General features: G+C 37.4%; 1 protein-coding gene across 1 annotated transcript in view; it reads right to left on the reverse strand.

Moving 5' to 3' along the window:
* STK24 (serine/threonine kinase 24) overlaps positions 1-21,400 on the reverse strand; it is a 39,564-nt gene extending 18,164 nt beyond the window's left edge. Inside the window, exons 1-3 of the mRNA XM_031059550.1 lie at positions 21,346-21,400; positions 20,732-20,962; positions 8,614-8,751 (exon numbers count right to left, since the gene is read on the reverse strand). The gene's annotated coding sequence lies outside the window, so the exon portion shown is untranslated. The remainder of the gene's footprint in view (positions 1-8,613; positions 8,752-20,731; positions 20,963-21,345) is intronic.
* Positions 21,401-21,697: the final 297 nt, after the last annotated feature.

Here is a 21,697-nt window from a genome sequence, read left to right on the forward strand (position 1 = left end):
AACCCATCTTGATAGAGTCTCTTGCAGTACTGAAATACTTGTTTTTCTGCTAAAACTTTTACATGTTTTTCCTGTCCCTTCAAGGCTCCAGGTCCTAGCAGTTCCAGAACAAGAACATTACTGAGATGTGTCTTATAGTGAGTCAGCCTAAACTTGATCAAAAGTTTATATTTTGCTGATAAAATGTGTTTTAAAGCTTTATGAAATTTACAGAGTATTCACAACTTGCACTTCATTTTAATAGTAACTTAAACACAAACATGCAACTGCATCACTACTTCCTAGTTCACAGGAAATGCCTGGTTGGGAAAGAACAAGGTAAAGGAAGCAAACAGATCCCTTGACCCTTTTCAAGAACAGTGAAGAAAAGAAGGGAAAAAGAAAAAAAAAAAAAAAAGGGAAAAACGCCCAAACATCCACAACACCTCACACAGATGTCAACATGAGTTGTGTCTTCCCTTTTCTATTATCTCAAGGATTCAAAGAGGTAACAACTCAAAATAAGATATAGTTTCCCAAAAGAGAAACTCTCTAGAATGCTAGGTACCAAATTCTCAGGCTGAAAACTAGAAATTAGAAGTAGAAAATAACTCACATAAATATTTAAGAACATCATTTTAATTACACAGTTGCACAACTGTATAACACAATTACACTACTACATGTTATATTACTCAGTCTTTTAAAATCATCATTTATCATTTCAATTGTTTTTCTAGATCAACTAGTCTTTGCTCCTGAAACTTTCATCATCAGCTGCCTGAGGCCACATGTCTGAATTTACAATACAAAAGCCATTGATCCACTGAACTCAGTAATTCTACATTTTAAAACAAACGAAGTATGGAAATACAGTTAACAAACACACACACAAAACTGTATCTGTATCCCTGTGTAAAGCTAAGTAATAGCAATCTATTACAATTATGCCATCTTTTTATCTGGATCCTTATATTCAAAGTTATTTTTAATTCTCTATAGTTCTCCCTTGCCTCAGAAATATTACTCAACTTCATCGATGGTTTTGGGTTTTTATTTTCAAAGTTTCCATCATTCATATGAAGTATCTGAACAGATTCATATGTTGTACTCAAATAAATTTAATTACTATAGTAGCAAATCTTACTATCACCTTTCCTTAATTCTTTTTGGAATTTTTTTAAGCTTTCTTATATAAAATCTACATCTATTGTAGACAGAAGATGCAAATAAATCCTTTCGATAAGACAGCTGTAATGAATTTCTCAATATGTATTTGATTTTAGAGCCAACAACTATATATACTGACTTTATGTCTGTGGGGGCTTGGATGCTAGCTATCCCTCAAAAGCACTCTGTCACTCCCTTCCTCACCTGGCTATGGGACAGAGAATACAGCAAAAGGCTCATAGGCTGAGGTAAGGACAGGGAGAGAACAATCTCCAGCTGCCCTCATGGGCAAAGCAGAGTAAAAATGGGGACATCAGTTTCATTTCTTACTAGTCAAATCAGAGTAGAATAATGAAAAATAAAACCAAATCTTAAAACCCATTCCCCCTAGCCCCTTCTCCATGGGCTTAAATTTCACTTCCAAATTTCTCCATCTCCTCTCCCCACTGGAAATGGGGATGGGGATCATGCTCAGTTCATCACATGTCTCTGCCACTCCTTCCTCCTCAGAGGGAGGGCTCCTCACACTCCTGCCCTGCTCCCACAGGAGACAGTCCTCCAGGGACTTCTCCAACGTGAGTCCTTCCCACAGCCTGCACTTTTTCATTAATTGCTCCAGTGTGGGTCCTTTCCAGGGTGCAGTCCTTAGGGAACAGCCTGTAGGTCTCCCACAGTATCATAAGTCCTGCCAAACCTGCTCTAGAGTGGGTTCATCTCTCCATAAGGCCAGAAGTCCTGCCAGGAGCCTGCTCCAGAGCGAGCTTCCCACAGGGTCCCAGTCTCATTTAGGCACCTCCACCCGTGTGGGTGGTGTGGGTGTCCCCCATGGGCTGCAGGTGGATCTCTGTGGTCCCACTGAACCTCCATGGGCTGCAGGGGCACAGCTGCCTCACCACGGTCTACACTAGGGGCTGCAGGGGAACCTCAGCTCCAGCATTTGGAGCACCTGCTCCCTGCCCCTTCTCCACCAACCTTGGTGCTTGCTGTTCCTCTCACTTATTCTCACTCCTCTGTCCAGCTGCAGCTGTGCAGGTTTTCTCCTCCCTTCTTAAATCTGTTATCCCAAAGGCCACAGTCACTTAGGGGCTCAGCCTGGGCCAGCAGCACACCCACCCTAGAGCCAGCTGGCACTGGCTCTATGGGACTTGGGGAAAGCTTCCAGCAGCTTCTCACAGAAGCTGCCCCTGTGGCCCCCCAGTACCAAAACCTGGCCATGAAAACCAGAGATAATGCCTTGTAACAACAGCACAAGGCCAGCACAGAGCTACTATCAATTGACTTTGGCATCACCATAGCAACAGGCCTCCTCTCCTTCTTTTCTGAGTATCTCTGGCATGCCTTACATTCCCTAACACCTACTGTCTCTTTCCATTTTAAAGCTGCCCAAATTCTTTTTTTGTTTGAACTTCTCACCCTCTTCAGTATACATTCTCCTTTTGCTCTCAAAGAGAACTCTGAAAGCACTATATTTTCTTCCATAGCCTAGATTAGTAATTATATATTACACATAATCACTTACACTCTCAAGAAGATACTACATTTATATACTGACACTAGCAACATTCAGTGCTTCACTTTAAGATCTGAAACAAGAAGAATTTTCTTCTACTAAGCATCAGCCACAACACAGCACTGAATTTTCTTCAAAATACAGTGAAGCCATGGTGAGTCATCCATCCAAATTTAGAGTTATTATTTCTCTATAAAATTAGAAGCAGATTAATGAGGGCACATGGAATATTTCCTTTTTTTTTGCAGCAAGAACAAGGGGTTTTCCTCTGATACTATGAAACTGAAGAAAGACACAGCTAGAAGAAACTTTTTTAAAAGAGTTTCTGTAGATCCTTTCCAAACTATGGTTGCTCTTCTTGAGGTCTGACTTCTGATTTTAACTCTGAAACCACAGAAAACTTTACAATAGCAACTTCAGCTCCGATGAAGTTTCCTTCATCAAGTTACTTCCATACCATGAAAGTACTTGCAAAATAAGTGCAGGTACAGTAGGTAAAGAATTTCTAGTACATAAAAATTGAAGACTGTACACTGGAGAAAAAAGAAGGCCATCCACCAAAAAACTCATATAGAATCTCAAAGGTACATTTTAACTGAAATCTGAGGAAGACAGAAGACCTACAGAAACAAGAAATCAAGATTACCATGTGTCCTGAGTTGGCTATATGATGTTTGTATCCCCAGTCATCTGTTTTGTTAATGCTGGATAATAAAACAGATTAACATCTGTTTTGTTAATGCTGGATAATAAGTTTTGCTTGTTTGTAAGTCCTTACAAAGTTAAAAAAAATCTGAATAAACATGGGAGAGGCCTACCTTCAGAGATGCTTTGTATTTCTTTTATGTGAAGAACACACACATTTCTTACACAATGATATTATACAGGAGAGACCAAGCTAAAGCAATCAACTCAAGTATGTACTGATGAAATTGTTTCTAAATCTCCTTTCTTGTGGGAAGGAGAGACTGCAGAGGAAAACCTAACACAGTCACAAAAAAAAAGGACTGGAAGGACCCTGAAGTAAGTGCACTGAATGACCTGTGCAATTTGAAAACTGTAGTAACAACAGTAAGCATATATTTGTTTTTAAGTGAAATAAAATCTCCCCATACCTGTTGTAAGAAAGAGAATTTCCCAACTTGAATTCATTGTGAGAAAAGGCATTTCCCACCTTAAATTTAGGGTACGCAATTAGCAGCAGAACAAAGTATATTTATAAACATGTGTAAAAAGCTTGTTTAGTTATGGACACAAGCCGCGTCCAGACTTCACTTAGAATCTCTATTTGCAAGCATTAAAACACCTATGAACAATCAGAAGCTAGAAATACTATATTTGATTGAAATAATACAACAGATTTGCTAAATTGACATATATACAGAAATTTTACCATCACTGCTTTAGAAGAAAAACCTCAAATACAGAAAAACGAAAGGACACAACTTCAACTGAAAAGAACAGACTAGTACCAAAACTGATATTCACTGCATAGCTTGAGATGTGGTAATTTGTTTAATAAATTTTTCAGTTATGCCAAAGTAATAAGGGCCAGGAAAAGACTCTTATATTTCAGTACTGATATAAATTTAGTATTGATATTTGTAATTCTCCAAGCATAAGAAACCAGATCAAAAGAACCTAGAAATACACAATGTACACAACATGATAACTTCTCTAAATTGCATTCTTGCTGCAAGTAGTTACCATTACATGGAGATTTGTCTTCTGTTAATCTCATATTTAAAAACCCAGAGAAGCCTGACAGGCGCAGTAATCAGAGTTTTTTTAAATACTGATTCTTAAATGCTCAACTTGAAAAACGAGATGCAGACATCATGTATCTCATCTTCCATAACTACTTTAAGCCACTTTTCTAACTGATTCCCTCCATTTTTGAAAGAAAAAAGGATTTTTTTCAGGATCTAATCACTCTCTTGTTTTTAAGTGCATCTGAAGCCCTGCTGTTTGTCAAAGCCACCAGGTGGCAGAATCATGTAATGCCAAAGATGCTTTCACCCACTCCACAAGCACAATAAAAGAAGGGCCTGCCCCAAAACAAGCCATGTAACCCATCAGAGACAGAAACACAAACTACCTGTCTAAAATGAGTCTGAAAACATTTATGGCCCTGACACCCTTCATAACAAGAGGAAGAATGATTAACCAGAGAACTATACCTTAAGGGATACAATAGTTCACATATGTGAATTCTTCAAAGTGCCTTCCTTTCCTCACAGTCATCAAGCACAGCTTCAGGCACCATCTTGTTTCTTCACCCTCTCCTTTCAATCCAAGCCACAACTGTAGCCACTAGATTATTATACATTAAGAACAACACTGGTATTTGAGCTCTTTATTTATTAACACATGTGGACATTGGGAAATTACAAAAAAGATAGAGATCAGGCACAAAAAGTTACGATCTGTATCATGCCATAAATGATGCATTTGGGCAATGACAGGAAATGGCATTTATGTATTTTTGGTTCCTGCTTCCAAAACTTTCATCAACAATAAAGGTCTGAAAACGTGTATCAAGAAACATCAAGACCTCCAAAACACTGTAAATGTCCTTGCCCTGGAGCTCATCCTATCATAACAAATAATACACATACAAGAAAATAATTATTTAGGGCTTTAGAGAGAGGACACCTGTGAGTTGATGCATTGCCATTACATCTGTGAAATTAATCAGGATTTGCAAACTTTCCACTAGCTGACTGTTCTATTTATAGACCCACAGATTATTATTAGAACAGATACCAGCTGCCAAAATTGAGTTCTTCAGGAGTAAGTACAAGATGGCTATTGCTGTTATTCAGCAAATGAACAATTTTGCTAATGAATACAATTCATGGCCTCAATTCTTGTCATTTTTTGACTAGTTTTAAATATCACATATATATATGCACACACACATATTATATATTTTTGACTCAATTTAAATCAAATCAGAACTACACCCAGTGCTGCCATATGTTAACAGCACAGAATGAGTAGCATATCACTATCTGCTTTCACTCCATTCTTTTCAGTACACAATCCATGGAAAGGGACAGAAGGTAAGCAATGCACCCCTGAACTTCAAGCAGTCTATCCAGATGCCAGTCTGATTGCTTAATGCCACAGAATAATTCTTTCAACAGACAGCAAGGATTTGACAAGGGATAGAATCACTGATACCAGAAGTCAGATATTCACATTAAGTTTCTCCAAAATTTGAACATTATAGGTACCCAATTCTGTTAGTTTAAGTAGTAAATAAAGTCCTTTACACTGCAAATGGACAAATCAATCCTATTACTCCAAAACTCCAGTCCTACAGCTGCTAAACAGTTTCAGGAAAGTTTACAATGTTTTCAAAACTTTGTGGAATTGCCTTGGCAGAAACAAAGTCAGGAAAAAAAAATCTTTCTATGCTAATTCACATCATCTTTCTAAGACAGTATAGTTTGTTCTTGAAGGCAATCTCAGTAAGCGCTGTATTTTTCTTTCCATATCTCCATTTTCTGAAAGAACAGAAAATTTTTAGCCTCATTAATAAGGAATAAGAATATCACCATTACTCCAACACTTTCCATGAAGCACAGAGTTTCACAGTGTACCTAATCCTTCATTTGAGCTTTTCTTTGACAACCTAATTGTCTGCTAATGATTTTCTATCTAATTCCTCCTACTACAACAACAACACAAAATTGTATAGGTTGGTGTGTTATTTGAAAGCTATTTGCTTATGTTATTAGAGATTTCATTAAGTAAAACCAAGCTCTAGTATTTTCTGAAGACACTTTTTTCAAAGCATTTGAAAATCAGATGGTGCAGAAAGACAACCATTGGTTTCAAAGAACAAGAAAAACTATTATTTATGAGGTAACAGCACTACACATACACAGGTATGCCACCAAAGACATCCTCTGGATAAATTGTCCTCTCCCTCCCCATGCTGACACAATTAACAATCCATGCTTTAGAGCAGAGTCTTCAAGTACTGTCCCATTTTCTTAGAAAGGTGAAAAAGTACTGAAACACCAACAGATGCCATGAATTAGTTATCTTTAACCTTGCAAATTCATATACTACCTTGGGATTTTGAGGTGTAAGAGGAGCAAAAGCAGATGGTACGGAATACAGACTAAGATAAACTATTAATCACGGAAGTATGACTAAAAATCTTGCCATTCTGAAGAAGATCATCTGGTACACTACTAAAGAAAACAGTTTAAAACTGTTAACAGTTAAAACTGTTACTAAAGAAAACAGTTAAAATTGATTTTGCTTCCTAATTTTGAGTTCTAATCTCAATTTGAAAGAGCAAGAATGTTGCTTTGAATATCAGCTTCTTCCAGGAAAAACTGACAAGGAGGAGTAACTACATTTACCTTTAAAATATTTTTTAAAGTATTTCATTAATTCCAGAGTCTCCAAACAATATAATACTTCCCATCTATAGCTAGGTCTCTCATTTTACCAGAGGAGATGTCCATCAACGGACACTTTTAGACTAGAAAGCAGTCTAGCAATTCTCAGTCCTATTTCTACTCTTCCTTACTGAATTTCTAGAGAAGCAGGCATAAGACCAAACTTATTTAAAATTATGTTCCCCACCCAAAAAGAAAACAAAACACACACACACACACAAAATAAAGGAAAAAAAAAAACAAAAAAACCCCCACCCCAACAAAATAAACACAGCCACCTCCACTTTCACTGACAGTAAAAGGCAGATCAAATGAGGGAAAGAAAAGTTGCCTTCATTTCCACATATGTCAGTGCAGAATTAGGAAGGACATTATTTTCCAGGACAATCTACTTCTTCAGTACCTCAATATATTTGAATATACTAAAGCTTCAATAGTCTGAGCGCCAACTATACTCTCCAAGTCCACACCCTTAGAAAAAAAAATAGTAGCTGTTTAGTAAACATACGGTCATCTTTACTAAAGGAAAAAAAAAAAGAAAAAAAGAAAAAACCCAACACAGCAAAACCCCTAGAAGGTTCTTCCTTATGATTCCAGTAATATTCTTAGTTTTCATATAATAAGAATATACTGGAATATATAATTTTATATATATGTATACATATATAAACACAGAATATACATAATATATATTATATACTGGAATAAGAATGTGAAAAGAAAGATCTAGAGCTGAGTATTCACTCAATTCCCCTGAATTAGCTGGAGAAGGGGTCGATGTCACCCCTGAAAAGTTTGCTTTTACAAAACAATAGATTTTTAAAAGCTACAATTGGCATTTTGATATTTACACTATCAAAGTAAACTTCTATTTATTGTAAATTGCTTTCTTTACTAAATTACTTTTCCACAGGTATTTGGAAGGCTGTGCTTCATGTAGGTAGCATATCTAACAGGAAAAGTCATTCCAAAGGACGTATTTCCCTCAGGGAGAATAAAATGCCACAATTTACTTCCACAGAAACTTTCTGGAATAATGCTCACTAGAAATTTAAGCACACAAAGAATTAGGTGGAAATCATCTGGATATAAAGAGCTAATTCAGAAATCTATTTTAAATATGTGTTTAAAACTGTGTGAAGTAAGTAGCATTTGATTTTGATTTCTTTTTTTTCTTCCTCCAACTTTAACCTTAAGGAAGAAGAATTTAGAAAAGCGCAAGTTTGGACCTCATCCAAAATATGAAAAAAAAAACTAAGGGAATGAGGGGAGCATATGTCTGAGTTATACTCCAGAAATGTAGCATGTCTTTTTCCCTTTCACTGGGGGCACGTTGTTAAGTGAATCGACAGCAATGGACAACTTTGTGAATCTTAAGGGGGCTGCAAGCAGCTGCTGAGGCCCCATAGAGTTCTCAAAAAATTGTTCCCAAAGGAGCCATGAATGATGGCAGTGCTGTAGTAAAGAATATTGCCAGGCTGGGGTGCAGGACTGACAAGTGTTTTGTCTGGGGAGCGTTTCTGAGGCGCTTACCTCCTTTGAAGTCTCTTGGCGTCAGGATGAATGCTAGCTGTCCTGGGGCTGCCATCCCTTTGAGGGGAGGGAGATACAGATGAGCTCAAAGGTTCTCTTCTAAACACAAGTCCTTACTGCAAGCTGGCCAAAAGGTCCCTGCAATCAAAGAAATCATTGTGGTTTTGCATGTGGCGCATTTATGTCCTTTCATCAAGGTTTGTCAGCCATCTAACATGTTCAACCACAAAGGAAGAAATAAAGGCATCTGGTGGGTAGCCAATGCAGAACAGAAACTAGGTAAAGAGAAGAACTGCACGTTCCAGTTTGGACTCTGTGAAGTCCATGAAAAACACAGGTAACATGACACTTCGGACTAAGCAGAATCATCTCAGTATACAGTATTTTATGCATGTATACATGTATAAAAAAAGCTGTTTGCCTTTGGAATCATTCTCCAATCCTCTGAAACTCCTGCCTTCTTCAGATCTCAAGAAAAAATGTCACATTTCAACTCCTAGACACATATACTAGTCAACTCTACTATCTAAGGCAGCAGACACTCTTCAACAATTACCTCTTGCAATCACCACAGCAGTATACAATTAACCTTTAAATGCATCCTTTTTGCCACAAGCTAGTAGTAGGAGAGCTTGCAGAGCCACTTGCTTGCAAAAAAACCCACAACAATGAATGTTCTGTCACAGTGCTGAAAAAAGATTCTTTCTGCAGAGCATTTAGCAGACTTTTGTGTTTGCATGCCAACATGCTAAAGCCACGAGCTACATGTTTTTCCTAAAGTGAGTCATCTCTAACAGTGTCCATATTCACAGCCTCCTTGGCACATTTCCTGGGCACATGCCCTTCCACCATAGAAATGATTCTTTATAGCCCAGCTGTCACTAGCCTAGGCATGTCATATTAAGCACATGATTTCTCAGAGCTGCAAATTAGTGGGCAATCTGGATCTGTAACTTTCTACCAAAATACATTACAGTGGAATCAAACAGACATATATTTATTGAATTGGCTGCAAAACTAGCTCCTAGCTAGTAAATTCAAGAAACTTGCACAACAACAGAAGAACAGCACATATTTCACTTGATAAAGGAATGAGTAACCACTACTTTGGAACATTAAGTGTACACAAACTCATACTCTTCCTCCTCCCACCTGCCTACAGCCACTTTCCTTGCTTCATAACACAGTGGTGGAAGATGGAAAAATCCTGCCTCTTACAGCCACTAGCCTGTTAACTGTTACATTTTTTATTCTTAGTAAGACTGACAAGATTCATCCTTCCCTTCCCGATCTTCCAGGTAGATAAATACTTCATAACCATATCTACCAAGCTACTGCCTTTTGCGGGGGGGGTAAACCTTACTAATAACTGGGGTAAATCTTCTCCCAGGAAGTCCACATACAGAGACACACAAAGACTAATGTGTGTATCTCTTTAAGTGCTAAATTACTTATGTGGTCCTATGATAATCCCAACAGACCATCTACTCACCTCTTATAAACAGTTACCAAGACAAAAATGTAACCCATAATCAAAGCTCCAAATGGAACTGAATTTTACTGATACTGATACAGTTATTGATGAACTGTACAAGGCCCCAAACCAGAAAACTGGAAGCAAAAACGAATCAGGAAATGGGAACCAAAAGTAAATTAGTTCACAGAATTCTTTACCTCAGATAAATTGTATTACATCTAACAAAAGAACCTTGCAGCCAACAAATACTGAGATTAGCAATTTCCTCCCCACAAAAATGTCACCCTACACCTGTGTATCTTAAACCTTCCTCACTGGAGTAGTTAACATCAATAGGACTCAGTGGGTTTATAATTATTCCCCTCTCTATACCAGAAAAATTCCAACAAAAACCCCTTCTTCTCCATTGCCCAAAAATTGCTCTAATGCTTACATGTGTTCCTGTTTACCCATTACATCAAATTTAATTCAAAATGGAAGTTACAAATCAGATTTACTTCTTAGCTCAGATATCAATCCATTTATCAGTTTAATCCCTTTTTTACCACTTACTACAACTTCCAACATCTTCTACACCCCATCAACCTATAACCCTCTTTTCCTACCCCTTTTGCATTCACATGCTATTAAATTCCACTACTCCCTTTACAGAACACAGATAGGCCACATAGGCCAATCCTTCTTCAAAACTCTTACTACTGATGGCATTGTACACATGTATCAACCTAAATTCCACTACTCCCTTTACAGACCCACATAGGCTAATCCTTCTTCAAAACTCTTACCACTGATGGCATTGTACACATGTATCAACCCTACAACAGCTCAGAATCTTCAAGTCAGATTTCTGTCAAGCTCATCATTCCAGTCCCAACAACACATATTTTTTTCTGGAAATTCTTAATTATTTTTTAGTTTTTGTCTTTACAAATTTTACCCTGACCTAATTACTGGTAAAAACACCTTATATTCACATAAATAACTTCCATTCTCCCTTCTTCTTTTATGTTTTTATTTTGCTGTTAGAAGTTGTTGCTTCAAGGAACTACTGAAGGAAGCAAAAAAGGTGAAAGCTCAGTGCCTCCAAATGATCATTTTATTCCAACTGTTATGCAACAGCACAGAATTTAACAGTATAAAGAAAGAACCTTAAGAATTTGTTTGAACACACTGGCTACTGAATACAAGAACTGCAATGTTTTAGAACTACTACAGTCCTTAAACCTATTAACTGGGCAACTTCCCTTTTGAAGTTCAGTATTTCTGAGTCTAACCAACTTTCTGAAAGTTCAACATTCAACCATTTAAAAATGCTTACTAACACATTTTGCAACATGCCATAATGTCCCTTAAGTGTAAAGAATGTGACTCCTCTGCTTTTATACCACTATGTGCATACAGAGCACACAGACACTTAGAATAAGTAATTTGACCCAAAAAGCTGCATAAATGCCAAAGTATACTTAAATAAAATAAAGTCAACTGAGCAATACAGACTACCTAACATTCATATTCAAGATGCAACAAAAACACAGTAACTATGTAAAGTAACTGTGTAAAAACCAAAATGTTTTGGAGGTTCATGAGAACATCAGATCAACAGGTTGGCAGCCCAGGACTAATCACATTCTAGATGAAAAGCTTTGTGCCAGGAAGTGTATCTGTGCAAAAAAATGGGGAACCAGCCCAAAAAACTAATGCACCTAAGCCTAAACATAAACACATACACACAGACACACACACACTCTTTTTTAACCTCTACTGCTGGCTGGCTGATGGAAGAGCCTCCATAAACAATATATTGGCAGTGGGCTTGCATAAAACTTTAGACTAATCTGAACCATCAGTGTACAATGCTCGAATCCTTAAGACAAAAGATTTAAAAATATAAATAAAAAAGATGTGATTAGTCCCCTACCCACTCAGTGAGCTGAACTACTTGACTGGAAGTTCCAACAGCCCCTGGGGCCGCTAGCAAGGCACAGTTGGACCTCCCCTTTGCAGCAACAGCAGCAGAAGTTTTACACCTCAATGCCACACTAATACTCTCTTTTTCACTATTTCAGAGGCCTGCAGCAAGAAGTGCGGCAGTTAATGCACAAGTTACAGAAGGACATTTGACACAAGATTACATACGGTTAGAAAGCAATAGTGTGTCATCCTCATCTGTATGGTCAAACTAATTACAGGGCTTCATGTTACAGCTAATCTAGAAGTAAGCCATTACCAAAACCTATGGTACTTTTCTCTCCCCTCACCTCCCAGTTTTTAGGCCACCCAAGTCTACCCTTTTTTTATTTATATTTTTTTTGCACCTGACCCAGCAGTTTCGTAGACAGAAGTCAGAACTGGCTGATCTGTTAGTGTTTGGGGTTTGCTCTTTTCAAGGTTGTTTTTGGTAGGGACAGGAGAAGACATTGAGGAAACTTGTTTCCCAGATGAACCAAGTCATGATGCAGCCAACAGATCCAACACAAGTTACATGGCAGGAACAGGTAAGAAGGATGGGTGGGGAACAAGATACTGCTGCTGCCTATTTCTCATTCCTGTTAGATCTGCCTAAAAGCAGGTACTGAGATGTGAAATTACACACATACCACACAGAGGTCAGCAATCACAGCAGTACAGAGGCACCTGTTAAGGCCACCACAAACATATTACTTCCAATAAATGAAACTTCACATTAAGCTTTCTAAATTTTTATTTAAAGCAACATCAGAATAACATGATACAGTTAAGTACTTACAAAAAATACAAAATATAGTTACTACAGACTCTCAGTTTTCTTTGAGATATACTAGGTGATGCTTCCCAGCCTTGATATACTTGTACAGTAAGAATTACTTAGCCATAAAAGGCTAAAAGTGCAGAACTGATTACACTGAAATTCTTGAAGCCACCATTGTTTACTAGGCAGATTTCTCAATAGATGTGAAAAAATAGGGCAATATGATGCAGATTCCAGAAAGCGCTAAAAATCCTTGCAACGGCTAAAGGAAAATACTGGAATAACAAGTTCCTAAAACTACAATTTGAAACAGTACCTTTGACTAAAGACAATGTAAACTAGGGACTTTTTTATCATTAAGAGCACAGTAAATAGCTACAGGGAAAGACAGTAATAAAGACTATGCACAACAAAGGTTCAGAGTTCAAGGTAACATCTCTGAAATAAGAAGAGACCAAACTATTTTAAATGTGAAAACAGGACTTCACAGCAAAACAACATGACTCTAGAAACAGAGTTTATGGGTTCTTTGGCATCCTTTTGTCTTTGTCTTATTTACGGCTACTAGAGGCTCTATCAATGGAAGTTTCCTACTTGTTCTCTCAATTAGTAGACTGACAAGATCTGAGAGCCTATCAGAACCACTACAGAAACCTTCTTGCTCCCTCCTTCTGAGCAGTCCAGTCAGATGTCACCTCCACATTTACTACAGACAAATGAAGGCAACACTCATTCAACTTCTCTGCAGGCCAGGGCTGCCTAATGAGAACAGAGGGTTACCAGTGCTTCAGAAGAAAAGTAAGCACACCAGAACACGGGTTGGCTCACGAAAGTGGGCCTCATTTTGTTCTCAACATCGCCACAAGAACAGACTTTGCAACCCCAGCCTTCTTCTCATTCCAGCTGCAGGAATTCCTAATGGTGAAGACAATTCCTTCTAGCTTTGGTCAAGAGAACGAAGAAGGCATTTCAGCACTTCAACCCCTCATAAAATGCAATGACGACAACAAGGCTGCAATTGTAGCAGGAAGAATGAAAGATGGTTACAGCTTTTTGCATTTAATCCTGCCTAAATGAGTCCAGAGGACAATGGGGCTAGGGAAGGGTGTGGAGCACAAGTCTCATGAAGATTGCCTGGGGGAGGTGGGGGAGAACAGGAAGCTCAAGGGAGTCCTTATTGCTCTCTATAACCACCTGAAGGGAGGCTGCAGTGAGCTGGGGGCTGGTCTCTTCTCCCAGGTAACAAGCGACAGGATGAGAGGAAACAGCCTGGAGTTGTACCAGGTGGAGAAATTTCTTCACAGAAAAATTTCTTTCACTTTCTGGAAAGGATTGTAAAGTATCTGTAAAACAGAGTACCCAGGGAAGCAGCAGCCACCATCACTGAAAGCGTTCAGAAATTCAGAAAATGTGGTTTAATGGTGAACAAAGTGGTCATGGTCCTAAGTTGATGGCTGGGCCTCATCTTGAAAGGTCTTCTCCAACTTTAACAACGTTATGACTCCATGGCTCTAACACCCAAAGTTCAGGGACTGCAGTTGCAAAAGTCAGCTCTGCAAGGGCACAAGCTGCTGCTGTGGGGCTGGGCACAAAGCACAACAATGGATCATCAAGAAACCACTCACACGTTTCACTTCTCCCTGTGCTGAGGTAGCACCCCTGTCACAGGGCATTCCAGAGTTTTAAAGTTAAGCAGCAAAAATCTCTGTTCCATGTCCCACCCCAATAAGCATGATGAAACCTGCCAAAGGCTGCCTGCTATATCAAATGATGACAGAATGCAACAAGTCCATTAACTTCTGGCTGACCCACAGCATACATTTAAGGTCACATCAGCTCAGAGATGCTCATAAATGTTAAAGTAAACCAGTTAAACCTGTAAAGCAAAAGAACACCAACTTTAAACTTATTGAAGTCCCACATAAACACCCACATTCCAAGTGACATTACCTAGAATATTCAACATATCCACATTAAAGTTCATGAGTCTCCTAACGCATTCAAGCTCAGGCTTCTTTAAATTCAGCAAATACTGACACAAAAAAACCCCCAAAAACCTGCTAGTGGCATAAAACTCACCTCATATAAGCTGTTCCAATATTTAATCTGTCTACCCTTTAAAACAGTACACAAGATTATCAGATGAAATTTGCTTATCTTGACTACTCAGCAAGTACATCTTGTCATATTTTGGCATAACCGGTTAGAAAGCACTAAACTATGAGAAAGGGCTTTCCTATACACACATTGAGTCACTTCCAACCTTCTCTTAAAAAAACAAAACCTAGCCTGAATTTCAGTCATCCTCCTGAATACAGGCTTCCCAAACCTTGAACTGTTCCTGAGAAGCTCTTTACTAACTGCATTGCAGTTTTCCAGCCCACTGTGAACTGGACACGTTATTCTGAGAGGAGCATCATTGATTCTGTGTATACCAAAGCCCTAACCAACACCAGACTTGCTATGGCTCAGCCACAGCACTGTTTACCAACTTCATATTCATCTGATTACCAAAAATAAAACCACAGATTAATTCCAGAATCACCATTTTTCATAAATAATTTTTTGTTCTGGCTGGAGTTCATTTGCCAGAACTCACTGTACTATAGAATTCAGTTAATTAAACTTCATAAAAGCACTTTCTTTTTTTAATTAGGGTAGACTGTGTCACTCATAAAAGTTAACCAGAAGCTATTTTCTGTGTTCTTGCTGTCTGTAGAAACACCAGCTTGACTTTCAGCAGTAGGTATATTACATCCTAGACAGGAACTAGAAAGTCATACTGGTTTTATGTAACAAAAAGCCTAAAAATTATTGGCAGCTATCCTTTTTGAACCTTCTATCACTGCTTCCTATAAACTTTTTAAAAATAATTCTTAAAATACATTCATAAAATGGGAGGCTGTCTGTATTAAATAAAGGGGGAAATATACTATAAGTCTTATTCTTCTTGGGTCAATAAATTTAAACAGTTCAAAAGAGGGTATTCTCTGAAGCTCCAAAGTATGCTAGAAAAATATATTTGGACAATGAAGAAACACAAGCTTAGAGACAGTAATATTTTTTAAAATACATACTACAAAACTAGTTCAATACCAGTTTGATATCATTTGCATCTAGTTACAATGGATGATGAAACTACTTATAAATTATTTGCTCTGGCATTATATACATATGTACAGAAGTCTAAGATGAAGAAATAAAAGAATTTTTAACATATACATACATATAAACACATCAATCTCAGCTTTTGACCATATACACTTATTAACCTAAGTCTGGAGTGTAATGTACATATACATACATGCAAAAAAGTCAAGGGTCTTTAACCTTCAATGTTTGAAATATAAACACAAATTAATTTGCTCATATATTTCTAAATAATAAAACAAGATCAAGAAATACAAAAACATTCTAAGTTATAATAAAGTCATCCTTAAAGTTATTAACAAAACTGAAGAAACATTACCAGAGAGACATCTGAATCTTGAAAATAAAACTGATTTCAAACAATGAGGACAGGAGAAACAACCACAGAACCAAATCTGACTAAGCTCTTGAAAAATTGGTAAAGCAGAATAAGATGCAAAAAGCAGAGCTGACAGGCTTCTAAACTGAAAAAGTTTTAGAGTAAGTAGCACAGCAATACTTCCTAAGAGTTCCAGCTCAGCAAAACTGAGAAGAGACAGTAAATTTCAGCCAAATTGATAAGAAACTTCTAAAAAAATTAACAAAACAAAAATAATCCCTAATCCATTCCAAGGAAGAACATGGATGCTGTTAACCTAAAATCTAAAGAAGTAAAAAGATCCAAAGAAGTTTCATGAATTATTTATATAAGGATCTAGAAAGAACTATTATTTTCTGTCCTTGGAGCATTTAATCAGATCATAGAGGAACAGATGAACCTTTCATTTGGAAGATAGCAAGGACCATTAACACAGGTTTTTAACACACCATGGCAGACAAGGAATGGCGATCCCTGTAGATATCTGCACCCACGTAAACCATGGAACTGCAATTTACTTTAAGAGCAATACTGCAGTTACCCAGTATATCCTACAGACAAAAAACCTTTTTTCCCAATAGAATGGGAACATTAAGACATTGTATTTAAAAATACAACGCCCTTAGAAAAGGACATTTCCATTTCTGTTTTATATAAATATATCCTGATTTCTGACAAAAAGGTCTACCACAAATAAATTTATATTCAGAATGACAACCTAAACTGGTACCACTTCACTATTGCTTTTGCTCTATTTGCATGAAATCTGATTACAGCAACTGCACACAAACCTCCAAAAAGAGATGCACAGAACAAAGTCTAGAAGGAATGCAAGACTTGCTGTATGGGAGCAATAAATTGCTTCTTATTTAAGATTCATTGTGCTAAAGCAGTAATATTTCATATGAACAGATATGGCTTAGTTTTTGGATCTGAAAGAAGAATTTCCTATAAACACACCTTTAAAACATTCAAATAAGATATACAGAGTATTGCAAAGTTAACAAAGCTTTTGGGTATATCACACTATTCTAGGCAGAACTTTAACCAGTGCTTTTAAAAAGTTACTAGAACAAAGAAACTTTCATTAAGTCATTAAATTGTAATAGTTATTTCAACTGTCCTACCATGTATATCATGCAGAAGGCACCAAGAGCTGGACAAGCTCTTCTCACATCATCTCAAGACAGCAAGAGGTCTCAGGCAAGCACACTAGTATTATATGAGCCTTCTAAAATTTCAAGCAACAGGTTCCTGAACACACTGGCATATAAAATCACCTAGCTTAATGGAAGAAGGTGTGAAGTAACACAGAATGAAGAAAAATATAAAGATTTCTCAAAGACAGATGATTTGGTTTACTAAAAAATAAACAAATATTTAAAAACTCAAGCCCAAAACATTCTGCCTACCAATTCCAAAAACAATTTTAATCTGTCTGCCAACGTAATTAATAGAAAATCAAATTAAGAGTTCCCTACAAACAGTAACTCTTTCTATCCAACATCCACCAGAAACATGGTCAACACGCACGAGGCTGCACAGACTAGAGGATGATAATTAGTGAAGTTGCTGGCAATATAAACTGAGATCCTACTGTTTTCCTACTTGCTTACTTCAAAGAAGTTTGTTCTGTGACAAGACATTATTATCTTTCTTGTAATTAGTGCTAAACTATCCAATCACAGAAGAAATAATGTCTCCTAATCACTCAACACATGGAAAATTAATGTGTTGAACATTCTCAGTGATGGATTATCTGCACTGTCAGAAACAAAGCTAAAAGATGGTCAGACCCTTAGAACTACACATGGCAGTGCTGGCTTCCAAATACAACAGAGACCTGCAGCAAATAAACTTAGATTTCTAGCCAAGAATATGAACCAATTCATTTAAATATTAATATAGTCCCTTTTGTGTGTGTGTGTATATATATGTGATGACACAATATCTCTATCTGATAACAAAACCTTACTCTTTTTTTAGAAAGCAAATAGAACTACAAAATGTTTCTTTTGCAAAGATTCTACCACTTATCAGCATCACCTAGTAACCACCACACATTAATTTTTAACAGCATAAAGAAATCAGCTTTTTGTTTTGAAGACCCAAAGTGCTGCAGTACCAAGTGTCTTACAAACAACACACATTCACAAAGCACTGAAGCAATGAGTACATGAGTAGCTTCACATTCTACCAACTGCAGAAAGAGCTGTACTTCACTGCACAAGTAACTGAGTCACACACAGCCACTGTTGGTGCTGTATCTTAGAAAGTTGACACAAGCTGAAAAACTCACAGGCTACTGCACTGAACAGAAGAAGGGATATGGAAGGTTCAGGGTACAGAGCCCTACAATCTCCTCTCACCTTCCACTAGGAAAAGCAGCCACGGCCACAACACCTTCAAAAAACAACAACATTCACTTAGCTCAAATGTGAACACTGGATTTTCTTTTTCAGCCTCATAGTAATTTACACATTTTTAAAACTAATAAGAGGTTTTCCCATCAGACTTGTTCTTATATTCTATTTCTTATCCTGTAAGAGCTAATACCCCTTGCTGGTTTCTCATGTGGGCACAAATGACGCCAAGGGTAATAGGAACCATCACATTCAGTATCAGGGCTCTGGAGATGAGGGTCTGGAGGCTCAGGTAGTCTTTTCCTTAATTATGCCAGTTTGGGTAAATGATGAGAGCAGAAGTAAATGGATTTACAAAGTAAACTGGCTGCACCACTGGTGCTAGCATCAAGGTTTTGGTTTAGGACTCTGCTGATTGGAAGAGATAGAACACACCTCATGAAATAGGTCACATGAAAGCCTTTGCCAACAGAATGGCCAACTTGGTAAAGTCAGCTTTGAACTAGGAGAAGTGGGAGAAGAGGAAAGGACTGTGTGAAATTCCCTTGCAACCCTACTGAGACACAGACACACTCAAATACCTCTGTCAAGTGCTGGCACACCAATGAATGCACTATAGAGAACAAGGAGCAGGGATTTGAGATCTCTGTGCAGTTACAAGGCTTTGATCTCATTGCAATTATGAAGACATGATGGGACAGCTCACACAGCTGGAATGTCACAGGGAAGGGCTACAACTGTTTAGAGCAAACAGACCAGGAAGGCACAGTGGTGCAGCTGCCATAATTCATTTAACTATCAGTCCTTGACAGTGTAAATTCAAAAGCAGTGGTAGAAGCCATGACGAAAACTTTATCCAATTTACTGCGCTCAATTAACTGCCTTCTGATGCTTCTGAGACCAAACCTACACCTAACACCAAAGCCCAGCTCTGGTAACAAGTTATCAGGTCTAAAAACCATTATGAAATTACTGATAAGATATCCAAGCAAACTGGTTCAGAGCACAGGGAAGAAAGGAAAAACTGTCTCTCTCTTGAGTAACGCATATCCCGGATCCAGAAAAAGTCCTTTTTTCTTTGGAAATTAACTGGCAATCTCAGAGATACAGAGATAAAGCAGGGTCCCCCTTTCAGAACATTCATGTCTTTGCAGATAAATAGAATACTTCCACAAAAGCAAAAGCAGGCTGAATAAAGTATTTTCTGCCTACTTCTAACTTCAAATCCTGCCAAGACAACAATCTCTTATCTAGATTCTCATCTCACTGTCATAAAAGAGCTGTCGAGATGGGAACAAAGTCTGCCCAAGGAATAAAGTGATATCAAAAGCTTCCAGATACTTCCACTACCTTCAAGACGTAATAAATCATTACATCCATCCAATTAAAAACAATAACAAAAAAAAGAAAATCTTTACAAAAGAGCAAACTCTCTGGCATGCCTCAAACTGAATCCTGATAATAATAATATGGCAGTGGGAGGAAAGGGAAACAGATTCACAAGACAGTTCACAGAAACCACTTCCATTATTAGCTTCACTTATGTCTAATATGCAAAATTATTTACTTTCAGATTTTAACTCTTAAATCACTCAGATCAAGGCTGGATTCAGTCTCCTCAGAAGAACAAACTAAGAGCTTCGAATGATCAGGGATCAAACCTTGACAAAAAATTTCAAGCCTCATAAAACACCTGGTACTAATTGCTTTTAATGTTTTGGTAATTCAAATGCAGACTAAGGTTGAATTTTCTGAATTTAAATTATCTAATATTAAGAGATTCTAAACATATTAGAGCTCAAGCTCATGTTATTTAAAAGGAGTTTTGTACAGAAATAGCAATAGACGAGTATTTTTTCTTATTAAATTCTGTCACATACTTCACAAAATATAGTAACTCATTCTTTCTTTGGAGTTGAAAGGACAAAAAGATATTTTTCTTCAACCGAGGTTTGACAAACCTCACCAACAAAAACAGGCACAACTGGATAGCCTGGAAAAGATTTACCTGTAAAACCAAATAGCCACCATCTGCATCTTACCTTCAAATAGGATCCATAATATTTAGTTACATATGGACTGTCACACTGACTCAACACCGTGATTTCTTGTTGGATGTCTTCTATTTCATCTTCTGCTTCTTCTAGGTCAATAATTTTTATAGCAACAACTTTCTGAGTCCGATTGTCAATTCCTTTAAAAACTTCACCAAAAGACCCCTTACCAATCCTCTCCAGTTTCGTAAACAGTTCTTCTGGATCTGCCTTCAGAGTCTGTTAAAAAGAAATATAAAGAGAAAAGTCACTCAATATTTTTAACAAAATATGGTATTTTTAAAGGCAACAAACATTTCAAATTCTGCATATTCCTATTTATCTAGCTACCTTTTTCTACCTCCATAATTGTCATGTTCCCTCTAAGTCCCTTATATGCACACACAGGTATGTTTATATTTTGCTCTATATAAAGAACAAATTTAACACTGTCCATGTGTCAGGGTTTTATCCTATTTGGCAACTGAAAATGCTGCCATCGCAATTTCTTTTTCTTTGCCAATAAAGATTATCCAGAATGGAAGATCATTACAAAGATTTGGTTTTTATTAAAAGCAAATAAATCAAACAGCATTACCAAAAAAATTAACCTTTAGTCTAACCTTTTCTCTTTAAATTGGTTCCCTCCTGGATCCCAGAATCTCTCTTTTGTATTTTTCTCATATTTCATCCTTCCAAGGATTTCATTCACCTTCTTCAGTGCACAGAGCACTATTTCCTTTTGTTTGTGGGACAAACAATCCTCTTCAATTTTCTTCTACTAAGGATCACCTGCATGAACAGCCATGCTTCCTCCTGCTCCTTGATACCAAGGTTTTCTCAATCAGGATTTATTTATCTTTTTTCTTTGTCTCTCAGTTGCATAAAGTCATCCACTCCTAAAAAGCATCCTGTTCCCAGCTTTCTTGATTTGAGCAGTCACATAAAAGCCATGAGTGCTCACCTAAACATGCA

This window comes from Geospiza fortis, unplaced genomic scaffold (genome assembly GCF_000277835.1).
Source record: "Geospiza fortis unplaced genomic scaffold, GeoFor_1.0 scaffold84, whole genome shotgun sequence".
NCBI lineage: Eukaryota > Metazoa > Chordata > Aves > Passeriformes > Thraupidae > Geospiza > Geospiza fortis.